At 53.4% G+C, this 25,105-nt stretch overlaps 1 protein-coding gene across 12 annotated transcripts in view; it reads right to left on the bottom strand.

The window, feature by feature from the left end:
- The window catches only part of AKT2 (AKT serine/threonine kinase 2), a 52,211-nt gene extending 32,845 nt beyond the window's left edge, over positions 1 to 19,366 (bottom strand). For 2 of the 12 annotated variants that reach the window (XR_002735150.3, XM_023229456.3), the window contains exon 1: positions 19,158 to 19,363. The gene's annotated coding sequence lies outside the window, so the exon portion shown is untranslated. Of the gene's footprint in view, positions 1 to 2,986; positions 3,084 to 13,090; positions 13,237 to 13,724; positions 14,035 to 14,055; positions 14,712 to 14,769; positions 14,824 to 19,157 lie in introns of those variants that run through there. The other 10 variants (XM_023229455.3, XM_023229457.3, XM_023229448.3 and 7 more) reach the window with 9 other exon arrangements.
- Between the last annotated feature and the right edge of the window lie 5,739 nt (positions 19,367 to 25,105).

The following is a 25,105-nucleotide window of genomic DNA, read 5'->3' as shown; positions in this document are numbered from 1 at the left end:
ACAGCCACCAGCATCTGCCTGTCCCCTCACCATCTTACACACACACACACACACACACACGTGTGCGACAGCCACCAGCATCTGCCTGTCCCCTCACCATCTTACACACACACACACACACACACACAGTGTCCGCACGCGCACACAGAGCCACCAGCATCTGCCTGTCCCATCTTACACACACACACACACACGCACACGTACTCTTTTCTCTCTCTCCTCCCCCTCCCTTCTTTCCAAACCAGGAAGCCACCAACCTGCCACCTTCAACAAACTAAGCACACTCCCGTCCCCAGATGCCATCCCACGCCACTCCCCAAGCCTCAGCGGCCTTCCTCCCCTGGTCAGATGATAGAGAAAAGACAGGTCTCAGACAGCCCAAGATCTTGAACAAGAAAGCAACCTACTGCGTATGCACGGTCTGGGGCCTAGAAGCCAGTCCCAGGGGCTTGACCAAGGCCCTGGTCCCTACCCCAAGACCTCCACTTCTGTCCTCAGGGACCAGCAACCGACAGACTGAGGGACGCCGAGGCCACTGCTTCGTCTCAGGTTCCCGGAGCAGAGGGGAGGAGGGCGCAAGGCAGCGCCAGCTGGGCCCCTACCTGGAGCCTGGGGCCTGGCCAGGGTCCACAGAGACCAAGGCGCCTTTGCCTTTCCCAGCCTGGGGTTATTTGCGGACAGCAGGTCGGGAGCTACAGTGGCCCCCAGAGAAGTGGCAGCTGGCTCTAGGGACTCCGTGGGCATCAGCTTTCTCTCGTGCCCCAGGGGAGCTGGTAGGCCGGACACGCTACTGCCTGGCATGTGACAGTGGCAGGCTGCCCAGGCCCCAGGCAGAAGGGAGGTAAGCGGGAGGAAGCGGGAGGAAAGACAAGATGGACAATGACAGGGAAGTAAACAGGAGGGTGAGAAATCACATTCTGGGCTCCAAGCTGCAAAGGCAATGATGTGAGGCTGGGAGCAGCAATAAGGGCCCCCCCTTGCCAGCAACATGCCCAGCACCCCACAACCCCAACACACAGGACTGCCAGACTCTCCATCCTCAACATCCCCACATCTCAGCTGGGCATAGTGGCTCACGCCTATAATCCCAACACTTTGGGAGGAAGGCAGGAGAATCCCTTGAGCCCAGGAGTTTGAGACCTGCCTGGGCAACGTAGTGAGAACCTGTCTCACTATGTAATTTTTTCTACAAAAAAATTAAAAATTAAAAAATTAGCCAGGCATGGCGGTGTGCACCTGAAATGTCAGCTACTCGAGATGCTGAGGCAGGAGGATCACTCGAGCCTGGGAGGTCAAAGCTGCAGTGAGCCTTGATCGCACCACTGCACTCCAGCCTGGGTGACAGAATGAGACCCTGTCTCAAAAAACATAAATATGTATGTATTTCTTTCTCTCTCACTGTTCTGTGTGTCAACCTCTAACATGACCACCTCTCCCCGTCCTGCCGGCGGCCTGGCTCTAGTCGGGTCTGCCCCCACCTCTTCCCCGAGTTCCTACGCTCCACTCTTGCTCCCTTCCCACTCCCCCCACATTCAGCAGCTAGAGGGATCCTCAACGCTGAACCTGTCTTTCTCCTGCTCAAAACCCTTTGTGGCTCCCTGGTGTTATGAGCAAAACAGCCAAACTCCTCAGCTGAGGATCCAAGACCCTTCAGGACCTGGCCTCTGCTGCCCTGCGTTCCAGGTGCATGAGCTGAGACGTGCACCTAGAAAGCCCTCGGGAAAGGCTAAGGACCATGACATTGACCTCTCCAGCCTCTCCACCCCACCTCACTCTCCGTGTTACGCTTCTGTCACTCAAGCACTTCCCTCTGGCCTCCATCAGGGACAGGGCCTCCTTCTGGGCATTCTTCTCCCTCTTCCTTGAGGTCTCAGCTAAACCAGTGCCTCCTCCAGGAAGGCTTCCCGACCTCAGAGGCTGCACTGTGTGCGCTTTGTGCACTCTTGGAGCAACCCTCCCAACACCCATATACACTAAGGCAGTGGACCAGCAAAGCATCTGATATCTAATGAGCACAGGAAGAAAGAGGCCAAGTGCCCGCAATGGATCCCCACCCCAGGAACAGACACAGCCAGGGACACACTACCAGACTCTCTTCACGACACCAATCTTTTCTGGGGTGCATCCTAGGCTCCAGATGGTACCAGCAATAGAATATCACTAAGACACAGCCCTGCCTTCATGAGGCTCACAGTCTGGTGGGAGGGGCAGAAAACTACACAGATATGCAAATCATTAGGTGATGGGGAGGCTGGAGAGTGGGAAGAACAGGATGTTAGCTTGGTGTGGGGGACTTGTGAGCAGACACCCGAGTTAACTGAGGGAGTGAGCTGTGTAGACACATGAGGAAATGCATTTCAGCAGGGGAACAGAAAATGCAAGGACCTGAGGCAGGAGGGGCCTGGTGAGCGGAAAGTCAGGGAGAGGTGGACAGGGGAGAACACCAAGGGCCTTCTGGGCTATGGCTGGGACTGAGAGAAGCCCATCCCCTACAGGGACCTACACCACGCCTTCCCTGATGCAAGCTCAGTTCAAAATACTTCCGAAACGGCTGGGAGGGAGAACTCAGAGTCCAAAGGAAGAGCTGATGCGGAGGGAACAGAACAGGGGCTCCATGTCTCATCTCCCCGCTCGCTGGCCCATAGCAGCCCAGGGACATTGACTCTCAGGGCCCCGTGATGCAGCAGCACTGGGGCTACTGGCAGCACTAAAGCAGCCACTGTGGGCCCAGGACTTGGTCTACTGCCTGGGGCCCAGTGAACAGCCAAACGCACGGCTGCCGTTACTCCAGAAAGAAGCAAAGGCAGACAGGTGTGACCAAGAGCGGTCAGGGTTCCAGAGTCCGAGAGCCACCGCCAGCTGGGTGGCCTTGGGCAGGGTGCCGGTGCTCCCATGGAGTCTCTCCTGAAGGTTCCCAACACCCCACCAGACAGTCGGTGACCATGCCCAGGTGAGGACGGAAGCTCAGAGAACAGAAGCTGTTTACCTTGGGTCTCCCAGCCGAGAAGCAGTGGAGGCCCTGGCCGCTGCTGGGATCAACAGAGTTGCTTTTTACAATCTCATCTCAGCAACTAAGGAGTCAGCACAGCTGGAGGGAGAGCAGGCGGAGGAGTTGAAGATCCCCTGCGTCCTGCCTGGATCGTTCCCTGTCCCCCTACTGAGGGTGGCGCCTCAGCTGAGGTGTTCGTGACGCAGTCCTGTGGTAATGAAATACCAGCCACTGCAGCCAAGAAGATGGCCTGCTCACTGGGGGGCTGCCGACGGAGGACACCACGTCGGGGGACAGACACTTGCCTGTGGAACCCCCGCAGCACGCCCTGCCGAGGGGAGTCCCTGCACGGCCCCACCCCACTCACTACTTCCTAAGGTCCCTGGGCATGAGTCTTCTGAGGGCCTGGGCCAGAGCTGCAGCTGCTGACTAAAGGCAAGCCACCTGGGAGGCAAGGTAAAAAGAGTAAGAGCACCTCACAGGAGAGGACACCCACACAACCAAGAAACACACATAATCTCATTAGTTATAGGGAAATGCAAATTACAACTACCTACTTGGGATGGCTCGAATTTTAAAAACTGACAATGCCAGGTGCTGGCAAGGATGCAGAGGAACCAGAACCCTTACTCACTATTGGTGGGAGTTGCAAAATGGTTCAACCACCGTGGGAAACTGTTCAGCAGTCAAAATTAAAGCTCAATATATGCCTACCCCATGACCTAACAATTCCTCTCAAGAAAATTAGTGTACGTACAAAAGACTTGTACTAGAATGCTGACAGCGGCAATACTCACAGTAACCCCCAACTGGTTAACAGACCAGGAGTCCACCCACAAGAGAATGGATAAACAAACACGTAGATCCATAGTAGAACACTACTCAGCAACGAAAAGGACTGAACTGTTGCTAAATACAGCAGGGAAGGAGTGAGAGAATGTTATAGAATGAAAGAAGTCAGACAGCACTCTGCCCACGCCCCTCCTGCACTCTGGAGCCCTGTGACCACTTGAGTCAGCTCCCACCCCTCCTCCGCTTGAACCCACCACCCGTGCAGCATAAAAGCCAAAGTCCCCACAGCAGACCCAGCACCCTACGCAGCCTGCACTCTCTATCCCCCTTTGCTTCTCTGAAGGCATTTCACTTCAGCAGTGCCTGGCTCCCTCAGCTGCCAGGACACACCAGGACAGTCCACCTCAGGGCCTTGCACACACTGCACCTTCAGGTGGAAACTCGGGCCCCGCCCCACTCTCTTCAGCCTCTGCTCACATCCCTTTCTTGAGAAGCCTTCCTAACCTCCCTAAGCAAAGCATGCCCACCCTACCTCCCCTTACCCTTACCCTTCATTTTCCCCTAAGCACCCATCACCACCGATGTTACTGTATGCGTTTGTTTACGCTAACTGCCCACCACCTGCACTGGAACGTTAGCACAGCAAAAGCAGGACCCTTGGCTGCCTTGGTCACAGTTGGATCCCCAGAGCTATGTATGGTGCTGGGCACAGAGTGGGTACTTAACAAGTATCTGTGGAATGAATGTGTACAGAGTGAAGCCCTGTGCCCGGAACAGGCTCAAAATAAGCTCAATTCCTTTCCTTGCCACTTACTAAGTCCTTTTTCTCTCGCCCCCTCTTACTGACCTGGTTTTGATGCCAGACAGCACAGATGGGCTAGGGAGGCAGGTGGGGAAGCAGAGATCTGCGTCTCTTGGAGCTGGAGCTGGTGGGTGGGGCTCCCTTCCTGGTGTTGCGGAGGCTCATTGGGGAGGTGGCAGCGACCTCCTCAGAAGCCTCTGTCGCCTGCACTCAGATCTGTGCCTTTCCACAGTGCCCAGAGGAAGACTTGCTCAGGAGATAAATTCAAAGACAACAGGAAGCTGGACGTGGTGGCTCACGCGTGTAATCCCAGCACTTTTAAAGGCTGAGGCAAGAGGATCTCTTGAGACCAGGAGTTCAAGACCAGCCTGGGTAACATAGCAAGACCTTATCTCTACAAAAAATACAAAAATTACCTAGGTGTGGTGGCGCACACCTGTAGTCCCAGCTACTTGGGAGGCTGAGCTAGGAGGATTGCTTGAGCCCAGGAGGTTGAGGCTGTAGTGAGCTATGACTGCATCACCACACTCCAGCCTGGGAGGCAGAGCAAAACTGCGTCTCAAAAAACAAAGAAACAAACTAAAAAAAAAAAACTGGTCGGGCATGGTGGCTCACACCTGTAACCCCAGTACTTCGGGAGGCCAAGGCGAGAGGATCCCCTGAGCCCAGGAGTTTGAGACCAGCCTGAATAACATGGTGAAACCCTGTGTCTGCCAAAAAAATAAAAATAAAAAAATAAAAAGTAGTCAGGCGTGGCAGTGTGCACCTGTAGTCTCAGGTACCTGGGAGGCTGAGGTGGGAGGCTGATTTCAGCCTGGGAGGTAGAGGTTGCAGTGAGCTGAGATTGTGCCACTGCACTCCAGCCTGGGTGACAAGGCCAGACTCTGTCTAAAAAAAAAAAAAAAAACATACAAAAAAGCCAAAGACAACAGGAACTAGTGGTGTAACAGGCGGCATCTGCTCATTGCAACTCAGCAGAAAGGCACCTGGGGCAAGAAAGGAGGGAACCAGCTCCCTCATCTGCCACCAGCCATTCACCACTCTATAAACTGGTCCCAGCGTCTTGTGAGGGCATTCTGGTAAAACTGATAAAGTGGAAAATGTCCATGTGCTTGGAGGAGTTTCTCCTGCAGAAAATGCCAGTGCCGGGGCACAAAGGTTCTAAGGTGGGAATTCTCAGCCTCAGCACTAGTGACGTTTGGGGACAGAGAATCCCTGATGTGCGGACTCTTCTGCACCCTGAAGAGGTTTGGCAGCATCCTGGGTCTCTAGTCACTAAAGCCAACAGCACACCCTCCCCTGGTTATGACAATCAAACGTGTCTTCAGTCGTCACCAAATGTCTCCTGGGGTATAAAACCACCACCAGCTGAGGACCGCTGTCCTAAGTATGTACTGCTGAAATAGGGAAACCTGGCAACAATCTAAAAGCTCACAACAGGGGTCTAGTGCTATAATATTGGTTAATAACATGACTACTAAAAAGAGCAAGGCTCACATAGCCCATACCACGTGCCAGGCCCATCGGAGTGCTTTGCACATACCAATGTAACTCTCACAGCAACCCTCTGAAGCAGACATTCCTACTGTTTCTATGATAATGAGGAAACTGAGGCACAGAAGTGAAATGACTTGTCCTATGACCTGATCTCAGGAAGTACAGGCGGCCCGGCTCCCCCACGACACCGTGCCACACAGCCTTCAGAGTCAGGCAGATCTGGACTGGGGTCCTCCCCTGCCCACTTTCTAGCCTCCCAAGCCTCCGTGTCCTTCTGTCCCTGCAAGGACAGACAGCAGTGCTTTCATCACAGGCTCACGCAGGGAAGGGCTCAGCACAGCACCCAGCCCGTGAAGAGGGTCTGGCCACGCAACACAACAGGCCATCCTGAGCACAGAAACACAGAAACCAGCCCCGCTGTGCCGACACTAAGGCCATCAGCATTCGCTAACGAAGGCTCGTGGCACAACAGAACTCAGCTAGGATGCCTTTTCTGAGACACACACACACATGCCCTATCACCTCAATTCTACAGTATGTGTACTGTTTCACATGCTGACGTCACTGAGATTGGCATGTACCTCGCAATCCACGGATAAAACTCACCTATCGCATTCTTTTCAGAAAAGCAGTTATATGATCAATAATGGACCTTACAGGATACACTGTCTTAGACTTCAGGGCATGAGGAGGTATGTGTTTAAATCTCACACGCACAGAAAAAAGAAATCCGAAGGAAATAGCCTACACTACCAGAGGCAGGAGAGTGGGTACAGGAGTCAAGGCAGCCTCAGGAACCAAATGCCAGCATTTCAGCCCTGGCTGTGTCACCTGCTGTGGGACCCTGGGCAAGTCACCAAGTCACGTTCCCTTTCTTCACCTCTGTTTCCTCATCTGTATATCAGAGATAATAACCACACATACCTCTAAGGCTATTGGGAGGGTTCAGTGAGTTAATCCACATAAAGTCCTCCCAAAAGAGTCAGAAAGGTCAACTGCTAAACACGTATCAAATATTATTATCATTGGCTGGGCGCAGTGGCTCATGCCTGTAATCCCAGCACTTAGGGAGGCCGAGGCGGGCAAATCACAAGGTCAGGAGGTTGAAACCAGCCTGGCCAATACGGTGAAACTCTGTCTCTACTAAAAATACAAAAATTAGCCAGGCGTGGTGGTGGGTGCCTGTAATTCCTGCTACTCAGGAGACTGAGGCAGGAGAATTGCTTGAACCCAGGAGGCAGAGATTGGAGTGAGCAGAGATTACGCCACTACACTCCAGCCTGGGGGACAGAGCAAGACTCCGTCTCAAAAAAAAAAAAAAATCATTATTTCCTCTGATGGGTGGAGACACGGGAAACTTCACTTTCTATACTGTATGTTTCTGAGCAGGTGAATTTTTTACCTATTCTACCTCCTTGGTGAGAAGGTGGCACGGAAGAGACTTTTTTTTTTTTTTTTTCCTGAAAAGGTCTGGGTACCTCAAAAAAAAAGAGAGACTTTTTTTCTTTTTTCTTTTAAACACGCTCCCCACACTCCCCATACTCGCCCCATCTGTCTGCTTGGAGCAGGTGGGACTGGAGGCAGGTTGAAGCCGTGGGCAGGCTGCAAAAGAAACAGGGACAAGAATAAGCACAGAGCAGATTCCTTCCCCTCCCTGCCACCCCCCCAACACGCCTTCCCCCTCACACCACCCAGGGCCTTACAGCACCCACAGAAATCATGTCAAATATTCTATTCTGCCAGGCCACGGGCTCCACACATCCTGAGAGTTCCATGCTGTGACCAGCAGGATCCTCCAGGCAGTTCTGACCCTGTCCCTCCCCTGCTCAGGACCTCTCCCCAGTGCCCATGGATCACGTCCAAGGCCCCTATGGAGGCTGCCAGGGGCCATCTGCCTTGGCCCCGCCTGCTCTCCGGCCTCATTGGTCTGCTCCCTCCAACACACAATCTCCCCTTCTCCTGGCCCCATGAAGACTCCCTGCTCTCACATCCCAGGACCTTTGCACCTGCTGTACCCCCTGCCTGGCACTCTGTTCACCCATCTTCCTCAGGGAGGCCTTCCCTGACCTCCCACCAGCAGCCGACTCTCAGAGCTCAGCCTTCCCTTCCCCTCACAGCGCTTGCCTCTGTCACCTGCATGACTATGTGGGTAATGTCACCTCTCCCACTGGACTGAGTTCCACAAGGCAGGGACACAGTCTGTCCTAGCCCCCACTGTGTCCCCAGCTCCACTCAGCACAGGGATGGGCCCACAGCTTTCATTATTTCAAGGCAGGAGTGGTGAACAGAACCATAGCATTTGTGCCAAGTGAAGGTAAAAAAGTCCTGCATTCATTCATTCCACAAATATCACACCAACCCTGCGTCATCACTGCTCGGGTCACCAGGGATTCAGCAGTGACCAAAACAGAACTCCCTGCCATTGGGGAGTTGAGGGGATGAGGGAACAGGCAGCAAAATAAAAAATAAACATATAAACAAATTAGGATAGCCAAAGCTGACAAATGCCATGGAGAAAAGGAGCACTCAGAAGATACAGTGCAGGGAAAGGGAGCAGGGGTTTCCGATTTAAAATAGGATGGTGACAGAAGGGCACACTGAGACTGTGCAGTCTGAGCAGAACCGGAAGCAGGTGAGAGAGCCAGGGGAAGACCTGAGGAGGAACACTGCAGGCAGGCAGGGGAGGAGCAGGGCTGAGGCGCCCACAGGAGCTGGTGAAGGGGAGGGCCGGGAGATGTAGCTAGAGAGGAAGCTGCTGGGCAGGGCCTTGGGGGCCACTGTCAGCACTGTGGCTCTTATTTGGAGAGGGGAACTCTCAGCCTGAGGAGAGCTGGGGAGTGGGGGAGGGGGCAGCAGGTGGAACCCCTTGCACCCAGGGTGGGGCAGGAGTCCTTAGGGAGACAGCCTTCCTCTCCAGGAGCTGTCCTCAGGATAAGCCCTGGGCACTGGCCTGACAGGCTCACTAGGTGCCTCAGTTGAGGACCATGAGGACCCATATGCAGCAGATGAGAAAACCGAGAATGGGAGAGATTCGGTGAATACCTACAGCGAGAGACAGCAGGGACACAGCCAAGGAGCCCGGACCCCTGTCCTCCGAGCCCTTAGTGGCCTCCACCTCCCTCTGCCTTTGCTCCCAAGAGACAGGGCCACCTCCCATCTTGTGTCGCCTCCTCCCACATCCCAGCCAGCCCTCCCTTACCGTCCCTGATGTGCACACAAGCACGGGAGCCCTCTAGTCGGACTGCATGGGGTGTCCCTGACCCACGTCGCTCTGCATCGCCACCACCTCCCTGGGAGCTCTGGGGCAGGGCCCAGTGGCAGAAAGAGAAACCGGTGGGTCTGCATCAAGGCTAATACTCAGTGAGTGCTCACAAAGCGCCAGGCATGGATTAATGTTCATCTTCACAGCCAGCCTGTGTTACTATCCCCATTCCTCACATGGGAAAACTGAGGCCCAGGGAGAGAGTCACATGCACACAGTCACAGCGAGTGGGTGCAGGACAGGGGCCACAACCAGAGCAGAACTAGCCCACAGACCTTTCCGTAACGACGGAAACGTGGTTACTAAACGTTTCAACGATGGCTAGTGCTATTAAAGAACTGACTTTTTACTTTTATTTAATTGTAATTAATTAAAACTTAAAAAGCCATATGTGAGGCCGGGCACGATGGCTCATGCCTGTAATCACAGCACTTTGGGAGGCCGAGGTGGGTGGATCACGAGGTCAGGAGTTCAAGAACAGCCTGGCCAAGTTGATGAAACCCTGTCTCTACTAAAAATACAAAAATTAGCCAGGCGTGGTGGTGGACACCTGTGATCCCAGCTACTCGGGAGGCTGAGGCAGAGAACTGCTTGAACGCGGGAGGCAGAGGTTGCAGTGAGCCAAGATCGCGCCACCACCCTCCAGCCTAGGTGACAGAGTAAGATTCCGTCTCAAAAAAAAAAAAAAAAAAAGTCCATACATGGCTAGTAGCTACCATTCTGGAGTGCAGCTCTATAGAATCCCTGCTAATTAAGCTTAAGCACCAGGAGCCTAAAGGCAGGAGACGGGAGTGTGACTCTCACAGGCCCAAGAGGAGTCAGATCATCCCAGCCCGGCTAGAAGCTCCCATGCTACACCCCATCTCTCCCGCATCCCAACGCAGCTTATCTGGGGAACTGGAGCAGGACTCAGGCCCAAACTCACACCTCTAGTCAACTCAAATCCTGACTCTACCACTTCCACGCTACACAGGTCACTTCTCTGAACCTCAGCTTCCGCATCTGTAAAATGGAATCTTTTTTTTTTTTTTTTTTGAGACAAGAGTCTCGCTCTGTCACCAGGCTGGAGTGCAGTGGCCAGATCTTGACTCATTGCAACCTCTGCTTCCCAGGTGCAAGCAATTCTCCTGCCTCAGCCTCCTGAGTAGCTGGGACAAAAATTACCCACCACCATGCCTGGTTAATTTTTGTATTTTTAGTAGAGACAGGGTTTCACCATCTTGCCGGGCTGGTCTTGAACTCCTGACCTCATGATCCACTCCCCCCCCACTCGGCCTCCCAAAGAGCTGGGACGACAGGTGTGAACCACTGTGCCTGGCCTGTAGAATGGAATCTTAACAATCTTCCCAAGCACGTGTTTATGTTATCCCAAAAGATAAGTTTTGTAGGCCAGGTGCAGTGATTCTCGCCTGTAATCCCAGCACTTTGGGAGGCTGAGGCAGGTGAATCACTTGAGCCCAAAAGTTCAAGATCAGCCTGAGCAAAACAGGGAGATTCCCATCTCTATTTAAAAAAAAAAAAATTTTTTTTAATTAGCCAGGCGTGATGGTGCGTGTCTGTAGTCCCAGCTACTCAGGAGGCTGAAGTGGGAAGATCACTTGAGCCCGTGAGGTCAAGGCTGCAATTAGCCATGATGGTGCCACTGCACTCCAGCCTGGGTGACACAGCCAGACCCTGTCTCAAAAAAATAATGAAAAATTTAAAAAGATAATTTTTCTGATAACCATAGGTTGTCCTGGGGACCCAATGAGATGGCTTCACATACAGCTGGGCACAAGGCCAGTGCTTGAAAAACAGGTAGCAATTACATAAAGGACTCTGAAGTCAGGGGCCATCCTGAGCCTGTCAGAGACATGGAGTGGCAGCTAAGGTTACTGCTGTCACTACTTGGTTCTAAAGGAATCATCCCGACAATTTCCAACATACCCCTATTAACTCTTTGAAAATATCATCTAAATGAAAACACACAGCTAAAAAGAGTCAACGCCCTGCAGACACCTCCTCCCAACCCCCAAGACCTTCGGACACCAGTTTGAGTAGCTGGGCTCTAGGGGACCCTGTTTCCAAAGCAGAATATGGTCTGCTTTCTCCATCCCTGGCTGCCACCTGAATCCAGCCAGCTCTCTCCCACACAGGTCCCTCCCCACCCACCTGTGTCCCTCCTCTTTGGGGATAAAGCCCTGGCTCCCCACCACAGCCTAGGCCCTGAGCCCTGCCACCCTGCTCTCTCCCCTTCACCCACTCCCCCGGCTCCAACCACATGGGCCTGCTGTTCCACCACCCCTTGCGGCCTTTACCTGACTGCACCCCTGTCCAGCCCACCTCCTCGGGCTTTCACATCACAGGGGCTCCTCAGCAGCCTTCCCAAGCCTCTCTCTGCTCTAGATCCAGGTGGATCTCTGTTCCCTCCTTCAGCCACACCAAGCACTCACAGGCCAACACAACCTCTCTGCCACCTCTGATCACATCCAGAACTACACGTGGCACATAGTAGTTATTCAATCAATATTTGGTGATGGATGGAACACACGAATGACCAAGAACAGCCAAGGGCCGGCTCCTGAGGCTGTTCAGCAATCAGACCCCCAGGGCAGTGGGGACGGGGTGCCTCCCATCCTCATCCCTTCCCCCTGGGCTCTGGGAAAAGGAGGCGCCGAGATCATGGTATTGGGGGTGGAGAGCAGCAGCCACACCCCACCTCCCGAGCAGGAACAGAATGGAGTCATTTCTAGATGACTGAGGCCTACTTTGTGCCAGCTCTGTCTAGGAGAAGAGAAAGCAGGAAAGAAATCCTGATGACAACAGTGACAACTCCAGTCACAGCAAGCAGGACAAGGGGATGAGGCATTCTTCAAAAGGCAGCTTCGCTGACAGAGCAGGGTTCAACCGTCATGCCTGTTGGACTTTGGGCAAATCCAATAACCTCTCTATGCCTGTTTCCTCCCCTGTAAAACGGGGACAATCATGACAGCGAGCTGCCAGGCTCTGGTGAGGATGAGTGAGAGCAGACACCTCAAGCTCCACAGCAGTGCCCAGCACAAAGAGGCGAACTACTCACGAGAATGACCCCAACACTCTATGTGGCTTCCTGGGCCTCAGTTTCCTATTTACAGGATGCGGGTGCTAACACTGCCCACCTCCCAGGCTGCTGTGCAGGTCTGCAGAGCAAACACACAGTGTCTGGCTGGGCAGGAGTGCAGCGGTGGGAATGATTCATATTTCTGTCTGGAGCCCTCCCATCAGCTAACAGGCCCCACCACTCTCTCCCAAGGACCAACAACAAGCCCGTGCCCACTGCCCCACAGAGCCTCTTCTGTGCTCTCCGGTGCCTTCAGTCCTGCCTGGCAATCACCAGAAGCAGCATCAGCCCAAATTCATCCCACACCTCCTCAGGAGGCCCGTGCTTTCCAACATAGCAGTTCCCTGCATCCTCCCCACCACCCCGCTCAGCAGGAAGGTTCCCGTTTACAGCTGAGCAAACTGCACCTTAGGGAGATGAAATAAGGCCCCAGGGTTCCACGGCCACCAAGAGGGGTGCCAGGAGCAGGGTTCTCACCCACGTCAGCTGCCCCCGAGACCAGGTCACTCAGCAGCCCCAGCTGGGTAACGGTACACCAATGACCCACCAGACCATGAAGAACTCGAAGCCAGGCTGGAGAGGAGAACCGGGGAGCGGGAACTACCCCAGCCCGTTCAGAAAGGGCCCACGAAGTGGCAAACCAAGGAAGGCTTGGGTTTCTGGCCTCACCCTTAGAAACAACATCTGCGAACGAGCTTCTCCGGCAGGACGGCTGGGCTGAAGAAACTCCTGCGGGGACCTCTGACATGCAGTCTCCTCTTGGCCGGCCTGGCTTGCCGTCCCTTACTCGGCACACTCAGAGCACCCGGGCCCTGCTGTGGGTGCCGAGTTGGCAGTGGGTCTTGCCCCAAGGGGGCCAGGCTGAGCTCCCACCCAGCACCCCTCCCACACTCGCTCCCTCCCTCCTGGTCCTGCTCCCAGGCTGTCTCCCCGAGTTGGGCCTCTCGCTGCTTGGCTGGCTATCCAGAGGCGCCTGCCATGGAACCACCCCACCGTGCGGCCCGGAGGCCCGTGGTTGAGGGCCTTCCACTGAGAGTTCTGGGAAGCTGAAGAGAGGCCCGGGGAGGGGTGTCCCTGGGTCCTCCAGGGGCTTGGAGCTCAAGTCTGAAAGACACTCCTTTCCATCCCAACCCATCCCAGGGGGTTTCTGGGGACCCTAGAGATTTGTTCTGAGGGGCTGTGGTCCTTCTAGGAAGATACCCTGGAACATACCTCAAAAAAAAAAAAACAAAACGCCAGGGCGCCTGCCCCTGCACTAAGCCTTAGTGGGGAGCCCGTGGGTGGGATCAGAAGTCACACTCACCAGGGGCTACTGAGCTGTGCTGGGGGAATCTCTGGAGGCCCAGATTCATAGCCTGTCCCCAACACTTCCTGGCTGGGGGACCCAGCGCAAGCTGCAGAGGCCCTCCAGGCTTCAGTTCTCACCGTTGTAAAGCGGGAATCAGAGAAGCTTCCTCCTGGGTCTAACACGTCTTCCCCCACATACTCCCATAGCTCTCTCATGGCACTGCAGTCCCTGCCCACACATCACCTCCTCAGGGAGGTCCTCCCTGATCACCCAGCTACAATGGAGAAACATGCCCACACTCTCAACCTGGCCCTCATTTATTTTGCCTTCGTAATATCAACCACACCTGAGGCCCGCCAGAGACCTTGGTGCTGGGCGCCAGTCACAAGACCTGGTCTTTCCAATTCCAGAGGAGCAGCGGGAATGGCGCAGGCCTGCAGGCCCACAGTAGCGTGGACGCAGGGTCAGCGGGTGCTGTCTGTATCAGGTGTGACTGCTGCTCTGTGTTGCTATTCAGTATTAGTCCGGCTGGTTGGGTTGGGGAGGGAAGGGCAGAGAAATCAGCCCAATGAGCCTCCCCTCCTCTTTCCCTAAAAGTAACAGCCACGGGCTCTGGGGAACATGGTGTGAAAACCACAGGAGAGGGAGGCAACCCTCGGGCCTTTGCTGGCTGTAAGGCAGTGATGCTACTCGGGGGGAAGTGGGAGGCCTGTGAAACGCCCTGCTCCGCTTACTTAAATCTACCCACCCCCCCAGGCAGGAGCCTGTGACCCTCTGCTATGTCACCTACTAACACCCTAAATCTGACCAGGCTGTTCCTGCTGAAATTCCAAATTCCTTCACAGACAGTCCACAAGGCTCCCAGTGACAGGGCCCTGCCTGCCCCGCAGCCCCTGGACTCATCTCCTCCCTGCTCCCTCGCTCTGCCAAGCCACAAAGGCCTCCGTGAGGCTTGTCCCTGCACCTCACCAAGCTCTGTCCTCCCTTCAGACCTTTGCACTATGGTTCCCTCCACCTGGAGGGCTGTTCCTTCTCCTCCCATCCCACATGACTGCCTCACCTTGCCAAACTGGGATCAGCTTAGAGGCCCTCCGCGCAGCCGCATGCATCTAAAGAAGTGCCCAGTCTGTCATCCGATTTGAATTCGCTGCCTAGCACCTCCCCTTCTAACTGGCTCTTTGCTTATTCACCTGTTTCGGGTTGGTCTCCCTCAGCCCCACAAGGATAGGGACTTCGGTAAGTACACCGCTGTATGCCCAGTACTGATGCAACGCTGGCACACAGGAGGCGTTCAGTAAATGGTGGTGGGTGAGTGAAACCTTTTCCTCGGCTCCACAATACCCTTAGGATCCATCCTCACCTCTCACCCAGGCCCACAGGCCAGTGCAGCATAGCCCCTGCCAACCCCTGCAGGCACTTCTACTGCTCTCCTGCCCAAACCCAGCCTTCCTGCCACTCCTGGAACTGCGAGCTGTGGTGGACAGGGGCAGTGACATGCACCTATAGTCCCAGCTACTCAGGAGACTGAGGCAGGAGGATCACTTGAGCCCAGGAGTTCAAGACTAGCCTGAGCAACATAGCAAGACCCTTGTTTCCACAAAAAAATTTAAAAATTAACCGGGCATGGTGGCATGCACCTGTAGTCCCAGCTACTCAAGAGTACGAGATGGAAGGATCACTTAAGCGTAGGAGGTCAAGCCTGCAGTGAGCTGTGATCACACCACTGCACTCCAGCCTGGGTGACAGAGTGAGGCCCTGTCTCAAAAAAAAAAGAAAAAAAGCAGAGCCTGACCACTGAAAAGACTCGAATGTGTCTACCTTGCAGGGGCTCAGGGCTGCAAAGCCACTGTGTAGAAGAGGAGTGGGCCTGGGAGCTGCTCTTGTCAGTTCTGACTTGATTGCATGTCTCCTCCGGCCTCTGTTTCTGCATCTGGAAAACTGAGATGCTAATTTCAGCCCTGATTTCCTCCTAGTGCTCTCTGACACGCTTCTGTGAACCGGCAAGGGCCTTCAAAGTCCTGGCAGAAATACTAAGAATTACAATTGCTAAGATATACCAACGGCTCACCATGTGTCAGGCACTCTTCTCAGTGAGGAGACGTTTCAGGTAGGCTTACTGTATGCCAGCATAGTTATGAATGCTTCCCACAAATTAATCCACTCAACCTTCACAATAATCCTATCAGGTGGGAATTATCCTCCCCACAACACCGATGATGAAATGAGCTCAGAAGGGGAGCCTGCTCAAGGTCACACAACCATGGAGTGGCAGGGCTGGATTTGAACCATGTGCTCTCACTCGCTTCCATGCAGCTCTTTACAGAGGCTGGAAACCAGAACATCGAAGTTCTGGATCCTAGCTAGGCCAGGCTGGAGAGATGGATGCCTGGAATGCTCAAGGGGACCAAAAGTAGGGGGTAGGGGAGGCTGGATGCCTCAGTTCCATAACATAAGCATGACTGCCAACCAAGACTTACACAGCGCCGGGCACCATTCTAGGAGCTTCTCGTGGATTAATTCATTTAATCCTCACAACAGCCCAAGGTGGGTGTCCTTCTGAGACCACTGTATGGGAGTGAACAGTGTGGTCTGAGGTCACAGAGCTAGAACCCACTTCTCCATCCTGCCGCTAGCCAATGCAGGTCCCTGGTAGCTGTGTCACCTCCCGCATAGCTCTCTTGCTATCTTCTTCTCCCAGCACACACCTGCCCAGGGTTAAAGGATGCCCTGGCTCCACTCTGAGGAGGGACCAAGAACTGCTGGACTGGCTGCAGGCAGAGGTGCTCAGGGCAGCCTGAGACGCAGGGGTGAGAAGAAGGAAAGACATAGGATAGTCACCTCTATAGGTGGAGGACAGAGGACAGAGGTGACTCTATCCTGTCTTTCCTTCCTTTCACCCAGCCTGGAACCTGGTAAGCAAGGAATGCAGGGTACTAGGGGCTCAGTGACCTGGGTTCAAATCCCACCCTGGCGCCCATAGGGTCTGATAAGACCTGGGGGAAGGCAATTCTTCCTCTGAACTTCAATTTCAGACTCTGCAAAAAAAGGACACAAATACCATAAAAAACCTGAAGCGCAGGGCTGGGCAGAGTATATGCTCATAGACAAAAGCCACGGCTCCAGTTTCTCCTTGACAAGAGGATCTGAGGCCAAGGTGGGCCAAGGGCTCACATCACACCTCTACCACTTCAGCTATGAGACCTCAGGGAAATCTTTACACTTCACAGTGAGTGAAATGATTCCTCATCTGTAAAATGGTATCACACTTCTAACTAGCTTGTAGCTCTCCATAAAATAGGCCTAACCACAGGTATGTTTTGAGACTTAAGTGAGGTCACATGTGCAAAAGCCCTGTCACACGCCTGGCATGGGGTGAATGCTATAAACACTGGGCATCCACTAGCTCTGGAAATGATTTGCCTCTCTGAGCTGCTGTTTTCTCATCTAAAAGGGAAAGCATAACAACAGTGCCTACTGCTCTAGAATTCAAGTATTCAAGTTTATCTATAAGAAGCATTCCAAACGGCATGTGGCCCACAGAATGCACTCAGTTACTGTCAGCCATCAATTTCATGATTACTGTTTTTACTGCCGCTGTTAGCCCCATCAGGCAAAGCCTCTAAAAGCTGGCAGGAGAGGACCAGAGGAACAAACCCCTAGTGGAGAAAACTTATACAGAGCCCCCGCTGCCTCACAGACTGTGGGATGTGGGACCTTTCTCCCCAGGAACCACAAGGCACGGAAGCCAGTCAGCTTGGAAGTCACTGCTGCAGACTAGGGGCAACCGTCTGCCCCCTCTGACCACATCACCAGCCCAGGTCTGCTGGGTCAATCAGGGACTGCAGCCAGTCCTCCGGGAACTCCAGACCCAGAGCAAAGGCTACAGGGCAAGCCAAGGTCATGATCTGGCCTAGGGAGCAGGGATACTGGCCACAGACCTCTGGGGCTAGGTGCTCCCAGCACCAGTCCACAGACCACAGTAAGACACCAGATCCACAGGGGATCGACTGTCCCAAGCCCTTCAGAGCAGCCTTCCTCCTTGGGCCAGGCTAGGCCAGGGGCACCCCCCTCCAAGTCCCCTTGGCCTATGCAAAGAGGAACAGCTGGGAAAACAGCTCCCGGCCTCACTGCAAGGCCAACTGTTACTGCCTTGGTGGGGAGTGTAAACATGATGTTTGACTGATCTGGTAACCGGGAGACACAAACAGCTTCGTGGCCAGCGACAGAGGAGTATGTAATGGTCTGCGTTGGTTCCTGGACCCTTCACATCCACTGCCAACCAAGGTCAGCCCACGAGTGAACTCCTGCTTCTCTGGAAAAGTAGGAGTGGATGAGGTTGAAAAGCAGCCCATTGGAGGCCCTAGTTACTCCAGCCCAGGCATCTTGCTGAGCCCAAGAGGTCTCCAAATGAGAAGAGGTCCTCACAATCCTAAGATCAAGATGCCCCCAGAAAGCTTTCCCAGGGGGAAGAGGTGTTCCCCCAAACACTCCTTCCTCCCAACTTTTAACAAGCTGGTCCAGGGGCAGGGCTCCTCAAATCCACGCCTAATCTCTCTTCCTCTTCCGAATGTGGAGCCTAAAGCTCAGACAACTTCAGTGATTTCTAAAGCAGCTTTCCTCCCTTCCCTATAGAAGGAAAAAAATTGTTACTGACTGGTGAAAAATCTGAGAGGGTAATGGAATCCAGAGCAGCACCTCCGTGGTCCAAAGCACCCCAGTAACCAAGACGTTCCCTCCAAAGTCGTTAAGAAGTTCAATAAAGCCTGAGCTCAGTGTAAACCCCCAACCCCACACACGTCAAATACAAGAAACAGAAACCCCTCCTCACCAATCGGAATCACAGTCCTCCCAAATTACGCCCCTAAAACCCACTAGGGCCTGTCCTGCCCCGTCCCAGTCCCTTAAAGATCACAAACCATCACAGTCCTCCTCTGATTTGGGCTCCCCTACGTTCTAAGCAGGGCTCCCCCAACGCCGTGGTGATACAACCCAGCCACACTTCGGGAAGCATGCTCCCCAGATGCCCCCACCCCTGTAAATACAGCACAGCAACGGCTTCCACAGCGCCAAAAAGGTACACTCCTCTACACTTGATGCGGCTTGCCCCCTCGATAGTTTAGCCCGCGCACGCCAGGCTCGATCTGCCCGCCGCGCCCCACGGGTCCAGCCCCCCGCCCGCGCACGCTGGGGCCTGCGCTCCCCGTCCCGCACACTCGCAGCGCTCCCCTCGCCGCCTCAGTGGTACGGCCCGCCGCCACCTCCCCCGACCCCCGCGGCAGGTCCCACCGCCCCCGCTCGGCCACCCCCACTCAGCTCCGGAAGGGGGGGCTCGAGGGCCGCGGTCCCCCCGGCGGGCACGGGTGGTACAGCCCATCGCGGCACCGCGGGGGGCCCGGACGCGACCATCGCGGGGGGAGGGCGCTCGGGGACACGCGCTGGCGCACTCACCTGTCACCGGCAGCCGCGCAGCCTCTCCGGCGGGGCTCTACCCCCGCCCATCGCCACGCTGCGCTGGTTCCCGTTCCTTCTGTTTCCCAGCAGCGGCTACGGCGCCCGCAGCGGCGGCGGCGACGCCTTCTCCGAGCCAGGCCCAACGGCTCGCACGGCGCGGCCCCCCCGCCCCCTCCCCCCAGCCCCCGCTTACCGCCCCCTCCCACCCTCTGGACGGAAGTACCGCCCTCTCGCGCCACAAGCAGGAAGTGTCGTACAAAGGGCCGAAGACGAACTCTGAGAGAGCAAGAGCGCAAGCGCAGGGCAGAGAAGGAGGCGGGCTCACAGCAGGGGCGCCTGCGCACATTAGACAACTTTGGGCCTGTGTGGGTTAGAGATGAGCCTCGCTAATTCGTGGGGCGGAAAGCCGAGATGGGGTTACGCAGGCGCAGTAGGACTCCGAAGCCTGCTTTCCCTAGGGACTCACCGCAGCGATTATTTCCCGGCAGCCTCTAGTCCGTATTTACATACGCTTTGATCTTGTTTTACTTCGTTCTGTGTTCTTAAAGGAATCCGGAGCGGGAGTTAGTTAGGAGGGGTTTCCTTTTCAGTGTACTCGTCATGGTTGAGCTCAGGCTCTGAAGCCACTCAACCCGAGATTTGAATTTCCTCCTTTCTGTTGACTGTGGGCAGAAGGCTTGACCGTTTTCTGTGCCTCAGTATCCACATCTGCTAAATGGAAACAATCATCCCTGTGTCGCTGGCTTTTGAACTATTTTAATGTAAACAAAACGGTTTTTACAAATTAGTTCATGACTGCAAAATATTAATGCCACCTGCTCTCATCGTACATATTCCAGTGAATCTGGGATATAACATTTTATAATGCAACTTGGGCCCATAAAGGCCTTAAAATCACCCTGCGGCCGGGCGCGGTGGCTCACCCCTGTAATCCTAGCACTTGGGGAGGCCAAGGCGGGCGGATCACGAGGTCAGGAGTTCGAGACTAGCCTGGCCAACATAGTGAAACCCCCGTCTCTACTCAAAATACAAAAAAAAAAAAAAAAAAGCCCGGCGTGGCAATGCCTGTAATCCCAGCTACTTGGGAGGCTGAGGCCGGAGAACTGCGTGAACCTGGGAGGCGAAGGTTTCAGTGAGCCCAGATCGTGCCATTGCACTCCAGCCCACGCGACAGTGCAAGACTCCGTCTCAAAAAAAGAAAAAAAAAAATCACCCTGCAAGAAAAGAGCTTTGCACAGATCCTGATCCGTGTATTAGCTAGTTGTACTGGACAGCTGTGAGGCATCTGGCTCCCAGCCCCTCCTCTCTCCTAGGGGATTGTGCTGCCTCCTGAATTTGGGTTCCAGTATGCCATATAGCTTGGCAATTGTATGCATTAGTGAGAAAAATGCCCGGCTGAGAGTTGAATCCTGGGTCCACGTCAGTCTGTGGGAGTGTTTTGGGCAAATCCTGCTGAAGGCTGGGCTTTCGTTTTCGGAGAGGTAAACCTAATGCTGGAACGAGCCCTATCTTAATTGGTTTCTAGCTTAGAACTTGCTGCTCAGTATTCCTAATTCACAGTCTTCCCCATCAGTCGGTGTTAATAACTCTGACCAATGCCCCCCGCCCCCCTTCACAGCCCTAACCATTTTCATCTATTACTGTCTGGTGACAGGTCTGTTTAGTGAAAACTGCACAGGAAACCCAATAAAAGAAGAGACCAAGACTGTCTCAGACATCAGTGTGTATCCAACATTGCCCAGAATGGGCTCTTGCAGAATGTTTGTTTCAACAATTAGTCCTTCTGCCCTAATCTAGACTCAAGGTTACTGTGACCAACCCTCTTCTCTCCTGTCAGCTGAACAGCTGAACAGGCCATTCCCCTACGTCTAAAGTCTGCCCTGGGCCAACTTGAATCCTAGCCCTTCCTAAGGCACTTAATTATGACACACTGAGATCTCACTGAAACCACCCATGTGCTTGTGTATAAACTCCTTGCAGCACTGGTAGTCAAGGGCAATGACTTTCTCTCTCTCTTTTTTTTTTTGAGACGGAGTCTCACTCTGTCTCCAGGCTGGAGTGCAGTGGCAAGATCTCAGCTCACTCCAACCTCCACCTCCCAGGTTCAAGCAATTCTCCTGCCTCAGCCTCCTGAGTAGCTGGGATTACAGAAATGCGCCACCACGCGGAGCTAATTTTTTTGTATTTTTAGTAGAGACGGGGTTTCACCATGTTGGCCAGGATGGTCTCCATCTCTTGACCTCGTGATCCACCTGCCTCAGCCTCCCAAAGCCACACCTGGCTGATTTTGGTATTTTTATTATTTATTTATTTATTTTTGAGACTGAGTTTCATTCTTGAACCACCACGCCTGGCAATTTTTGAATTTTTAGTAGAGATGCGGTTTCACCATGTTGGCCAGGCTGGTCTCAAACTCCTGACCTGAAATGATCTGCCCACCTCAGCCTCTCAAAGTGCTGGGATTACAGGCGTGAGTCAGCGTGCCCGGCCCTTAATATTCTATTTATTCAATTCTGCAACCCGCTGAACTGATTTTCTGGTTGTGCCTTGTAGTTTGTAAAACATTAGTCTAGGGGGGTAAACAACCCCCTAGCGTTGTTTGACGAGTAGGAGATGAGTAGGCCCAGGTTCTAATCATAACTTTTCTGTGTCCTTGTCAAAGTCACTTCACTTCTCTGCTCTTTTTTCTTTCTTTCTTTCTTTTTTTGTGAGATGGAGTCTCGCTTCTGTCACGCAGGCTGGAGTGCAGTGGCGCAATCTCGGCTCACTGCAACCTCCACCTCCAGGATTCAAGCAATTCTCCTTCCTCAGCCTCCCAAGTGGCTGGGATTACAGGCACCCGCCACCATCCCTGGCTAACTTTTGTATTTTTAGTAGAGACGGAGTTTCGCCACGTTGGCTGGTTTTGAACTCCTGATCTCAGGTGATCCACCTGCTTCGGCCTCCCAAAGTGCTAGGATTACAGGCATGAGTCACCAAGCCCAGCCTCTTTTTTCTTTATTATTTTATTATTATTTTGAGACAGAGTCTCACTCTGCCTCCCAGGCTGGAATGCAGTGGTGTGAATACACCTCACTGCAGCCTTGACCTCCTGGGCTCAAGCAATCCTCCCACCACAGACTCCAGAGTAGTTGGGACCACAAACGCACACCACTACACCCAGCTAAATTTTTTTTTTTTTTCTTTTGAGATGGAGTTTTGCCCTTGTTGCCCAGGCTGGAGTGCAATGACGTGATCTCAGCTCACTGCATCCTCCACCTCCACCTCCTGGACTCAAGCTGTTCTCTTGCCTCAGTCTCCTGAGTAGCTGGGATTACAGGCATGGGCCACCATGCCCGGCTAATTTTGTATTTTTAGTAGAGATGGGGTTTCTCCATGTTGGTCAGGCTGGTCTTGAACTCCCGAACTCAAGTGATCCACCCTCCTCGGCCTCCCAAAATCCTGGGATTACAGGCGTGAGCCACTGCACCCGGCCTGCCCAGCTAAATTTTAAATTTTTTAGAGATAGAGGGGGTCTCACCATCTTGCCCACCAGGCTGGTCTCGAACTCCTGGCCTCAAGCAGTCCTCCTGCCTCAGCCTCCCAAAGAGCTGGGATTACAGGCATGAGCCACCTGTTCGATCAGTAAGATCAAACACCTTTATCAATCTGCTTCCAACACATAGATGGCTTCCAATCCCACGTGGAAAAGCCAAAGGCCTCACTGTGGTCTTCATGGCTGTATATGATCTGTCCCTGCCTGTTTCTCTAACTTCATCGCAAACTACTCTTGTCCCTGGCCCATGTTCCAGACACACATACCTCCTCTCTGCCCCTTCACAAAGATGAGCCTCGGGGCATTTAGGAACTTGCTGTCTCCTCTGGCTGGACTCTTCATGTCTCTGATCCTGATCTTGGCATGACTGGTTCCTTCTTTCTTCTCTTTCACAACTCTGTTCAAATCTCACCTTTGGGCGCAGTGGCTCATGCCCGTAATCCCAGCACTTTGGGAGGCCAAGACGGGCGGGTCACCTGAGGTCAGGAGTTCCAGACCAGCCCGGCCAACATGGTGAAACCCTGTCTCTACAAAAAAATACAAAAATTAGCTAGGCATGATGGTGGGTGCCTGTAATCCCAGCTACTTAAGTGGAGGCTGAGGTGGGAGAATCACTTCAACCTGGGAGGCAGAGATTGCACTGAGGTGAAATGGCGCCACTGCATTCCAGCCTGAGCGACAGAGCAAGACTCTGTCTCAAAAAAGAAAGAAACAAACAAAACACCCAAATCTCACCTCCTAAGTGCTTTCCTTGGCCACTCCGAGTCTAAAAGGGCCATGCTGTCACCATCTTTGTAAGCATATTTGAATCCTCTACCTAGAACTTAACACTAAAAGATATTTTTGTTGTTTATTTTGTGTCCTCCCCCAAGCCAGAATATACATTTGCTCATGAGGACAAGGACTCTTGGGTACCAATGTATTTCCAGCCCATGGAAGAATGCCTGTGAAAAAGTTCGGACATACCACCCCAATATATGCCCATTTGATATGCTGATTACTTCAAACGGAGGGAACTCAGGGAAACAGTAAATGCAGAGACTTTCTCTGACCTTCCCTTATCTGCCTGTACATGGGTCCTCCAAAAGGAACTCCATTATCATGAATCCCCTCTCCAGGAATCTTCTCGATCAGGGAAGATGAGCTCAGATCACAGGAGAAGAGACTGGAGGTTGACATGATGCCCAGACTGTCACCTGTTCTTCTGGGAAAACTTTTCTTAACTAAGAGACAATCTGCGTAACAACTTTTCTTCGCCATACACTTCATCCCTGCACCCTCCCATAACTTATGTCACCACCACCTCCCAGAAGCCCCAAGCCCCTCTTCTTTTCTGCAGGTCAGGATGCTATATAATAAGCTTCAATCCTCTGACCCTTCTTTGAATCTCATATTTTGTGGAACTCTCACGTGTATGTATGTAATTTTTTTTTTTTTGAGATGGAGTCTCACCCTGTTGCCCAAGCTGAAGTGCAGTGGCGCGATCTCGGTTCACTATAACCTCCGCTTCCCAGGTTCAAGCAATTCTCCCACCTCAGCCTCCCAAGTAGCTGGGATTACAGGCGCCCGCCACACCACCATCCCTGGCCAATTTTTATACTTTTAGTAGAGATGGGGTTTTGCCATTTTGGCCAGGCTGGTCTCGAACTCCTGACCTCAAGACATCCGCCCTCCTCAGCCTCCCAAAGGGCTGGGATTATAGGCATGAGCCACCATGCCTGGCAATGTTTTGCTACTGTTTTTTGTTTTCTGAGACAGAGTCTTGCTCTGTCGCCCAGGCTGCAGTGCAATGACGCAATCTTGGCTCACTGTAACCTCTGCTTCCTGGGTTCAAGTGATTCTCCCGCCTCAGCCTCCTGAGTAGCTGGGATTACAGGCAAGCACCACCATACCAGGCTAATTTTTATATTTTTAGTAGAGACGGGGTTTCACCATATTGGCCAGGCTGGTCTTGAACTCCTGACCTCATGATCTGCCCGCCTCAGCCTCACAAAGTGCTGGGATTACAGGTGTGAGCCACCACGCTCAACCTTTTGCTACTGTTACTCTGCCTTATATCGGTTTAATGTGTAAGCCAGCCAAAGAATTTAGAAGGGTAGCGGGAGGGGCCGGGCACAGTGGCTCATGCCTATAATCCCAGCATTTTGGGAGGCCGAGGTGGGTGGATCACGAGGTCAGGAGATCGAGACCATCCTGGCTAACATGGTGAAACCCCATCTCTACTAAAAATACAAAAAGTTAGCCAGGAGTGCTGGCAGGTGCCTGTAGTCCCAGCTACTCAGGAGGCTGAGACAGGAGAATGGCGGGAACCCGGTAGGTGGAGCTTGCAGTGAGCCGAGATCGCACCACTGCACTCCAGCCTGGGCGACAGAGGGAGACTCCGTCTCAAAAAAAAAAAAAAAAAAACAAG

The sequence above is a fragment of the Piliocolobus tephrosceles genome, chromosome 21 (genome assembly GCF_002776525.5).
Source record: "Piliocolobus tephrosceles isolate RC106 chromosome 21, ASM277652v3, whole genome shotgun sequence".
NCBI lineage: Eukaryota > Metazoa > Chordata > Mammalia > Primates > Cercopithecidae > Piliocolobus > Piliocolobus tephrosceles.
This window is presented reverse-complemented; position numbering and strand designations above follow the sequence as displayed.